Here is a 3,118-nt window from a genome sequence, read left to right as displayed (position 1 = left end):
GTAAAAATAATAAAACAATACTGCTTTGCGCGCAATAAATATAGTGTTTGGTTAGGAAAATACTACTATTGAGTATAATTGCAATTCAAACAGCAAGGATTACACTAAAGTCAAGATGGGCGTTAACAATACTAACCAGCCTAGAAAAAAAAATATTAGCAGAAACGATGAGGGCAATAGGGAAACTTATAATTACGGAGGTGATTGAAATTATAAGGATAGGTCTTTAAATTCGTATAGGCCAGGCCGAAGTATTTTAATACCATAATTTGTACTAAGGCTGAAAATGAGAATGTGATTTCTCTACTCGACGTACCAAAGTTAGTATTGATCACCTTACTTCTTACAGAACTCGGACAGGTGCGAGCAATAATAAAGGCTACCGACGATTACGTGAGAGAATTGCCGCCACGCTTAATCCTTCATTCAGCCTCAATGATAAAACTAATATGTCCACGAAATTTTTCACAGCCTTGGATAAGCATTTTCATGCAACTAGCCTGTAGCGTAAGATCTCTAACAGACCTATAGTAAAGCTAACCTACTCTACGACTTCTAACATTGCCCAATAACTAGCCAGATTCAACAGTATAAAAGTATACGTTCATCTCATAATAATATCAACCCTATTCTCAATAATGGCATACGCAAACTGAGATTCAATAATGATGTTAACACGCTAACTAATGAAAGTTGCTCTAGAAAAATAACAACCCTAATGTATCAAATCATCTGAAGAAAGATTTGATATATTAGGCCGAATAAAGATTTGATACATTAGGGTTGTAACTGTAGACATATAGCCTTATGTATTCTTGGTGGGTATTGCTTATGAAAGAAGGTCGTTTACAAATGTTCAGTACGTACACTTGGTGAAGTGCATGTGAATAATGCTACTTCTAATTACTTTAAATTTAGACGGAATAACTATAAAAACAGCTTTAGGGATAGACATAAGTTTAATTTCTCATCTCTAGCTAATATCCTCTGGGTGCTCACTGATACAAATATTGAATATGAACTTATTCGTGCACAGACCTTATAGAGATAGTAACGTTAAATCAGTTTGTGCATATCTGAAATCTACGAATTGATTAGGCGTCATATATCATTCAACTACGGTAGTAGTTTAATATTTTAAAGGCTGCAATTTACTAACACGCAGCATATTTCAGAGCTTTTCGTTACTTCAGTTCTTAAGCTAGTGGTAAATTGTTAATATTTCTGAAGAGGACTGGTCCCTAGCTACATTTTGGCTTAAAACAATTCAGATTTGGTCCGCGAGAAAAAAAGTTTACATCAAACTTTGTACCGACGTTAAAGCAGAGTAAGTAAAGCTACCAATGAAATTTAGATCTAAATAACTTCTTTATTGTATAAGCAAAATATATTTATATTAGCTTCAATGAAAGACGAAAGCGTGAAGTTCATAGTGTTGGTCTCTTGCAACAAAAATTTGTATAAAATAGTTGTGAGGTTAAATATCATGAAAAAAAATATATAAGCAAGGCAAAAAATTGGACGTTAGTATAATTAACTTTTTATTTTAAAAACAAACTATATTTTAATTAAGATTAAATTCCAGAAATTTCATATCGACCTCATACAATAAAGTTTTAAAAGAAAAAAAAGTTATGAGTGTTTGTTTCTCAAATTTGAGGGTGATAATATGGTTCTGAACTTTTTTATTGATATTGTTCTAGGGGACTTTTTATATATTCACTGGCATCATTGAAGTAAGGAGAGTATTATCAACGACATCGCTAATTGTAAAATTTGACACATTATTAATTAGCAAAATAGCATAGCCTGGAAAAAACGCGTATTACATGGAAAATACAAGCAAAAGTAATAATATTCGCAGTTAATACACTGCTTTCCTTCTAAATAGTGTTGCAATGATATGAAAAGATGATAGTCAGAAGAAAGCAGAGAGAGTAAGGAGGATGAGGCATAACTTCCATATCTTGTTGCATAATCTTTTCCTAAATGATGTGACCAACGTGTGATCATTTATTGTTGTATAAGAGCAAAATCAAAGTTATACAACGCAACTAGCATAACCAAGACGATAAAAAGTAATATAACTATGATCAAATATTCAGGTATTATGAGGCATACACAACTATACAAAATTATACAAAACTACATACGCCAAAATATTAATAGAAGCAACACCAAACAGTTGACCCTTTACAAAACAAACAGAAGAAATTTCACGTGTTAGGGATGTTCCATCAGAAGATAATGAAATTTACGAAGCTCATAAATCACATGTTTTCAAAACAATCGAAGACAGACCCAATATATAATATGTAAGCCACTCAAATTATAAGATAAACAACCATGAGTATATCCCCCTATTGTATATACATCTGCTTTGTCGCACACGAAGGATTAACAGAATATATACCGTATTTGCTGGATTATGAGGAGTGTCTTCTATTTAAGAGCGCATCCAAAGATCGCCCTACGTTTAATGCAGCTGTATTACGGACAGGAGACCGAGTGTTGTAACATTACATGTCGTATGAACATAAATTTGCTAAGCATTATTATTGTTACTGATAATAAAATATTAAGAAAAAACTAAGCTATCACGGTCTGTTAACACAAATTTATAATAGTTGATACGGTACTCTAGCAGTTATGTAGAGAAGTCATATCATCGCATCATATCTCATTTCCTAGCATATATAACCAGCATCTGATATGAGTCTGACATCATATTATAACTATGTTATTTTTCACAAACAGCCAATCACTGCTGCCACACAGGTGGCAGTTCTACCGGCCAGGGTTTAACCACATTCGCCAGTAACTTATCATACCCGTATGAATTGAGTCCACGGCCCTGTTATGTGGTGTTGAACTCCGGCGTTCAAATGCAGTCCAAGCGGCTGTTGTGTCCTTTCCTGCTTGTCACGGCTTTGCAGCTGTCCATGTTGCGTCGTACAGCTTTACAGTGACCACAAATCATTGAGTAGCTTTCATAATATCGGCATTCAGCTATCATGTTACGGGTACTTTTTTTTTCCCGTATTCGGATGGATCCTAATCCTCCATATCTTATATATATTTTACGTATATATTTTACGCATATATATATATATATATA

Source organism: Octopus bimaculoides, chromosome 6, assembly GCF_001194135.2.
Source record: "Octopus bimaculoides isolate UCB-OBI-ISO-001 chromosome 6, ASM119413v2, whole genome shotgun sequence".
Classification (NCBI taxonomy): domain Eukaryota; kingdom Metazoa; phylum Mollusca; class Cephalopoda; order Octopoda; family Octopodidae; genus Octopus; species Octopus bimaculoides.
The sequence above is the reverse complement of the archived record's forward strand: the minus strand, read 5'-3'. Positions refer to the sequence as shown.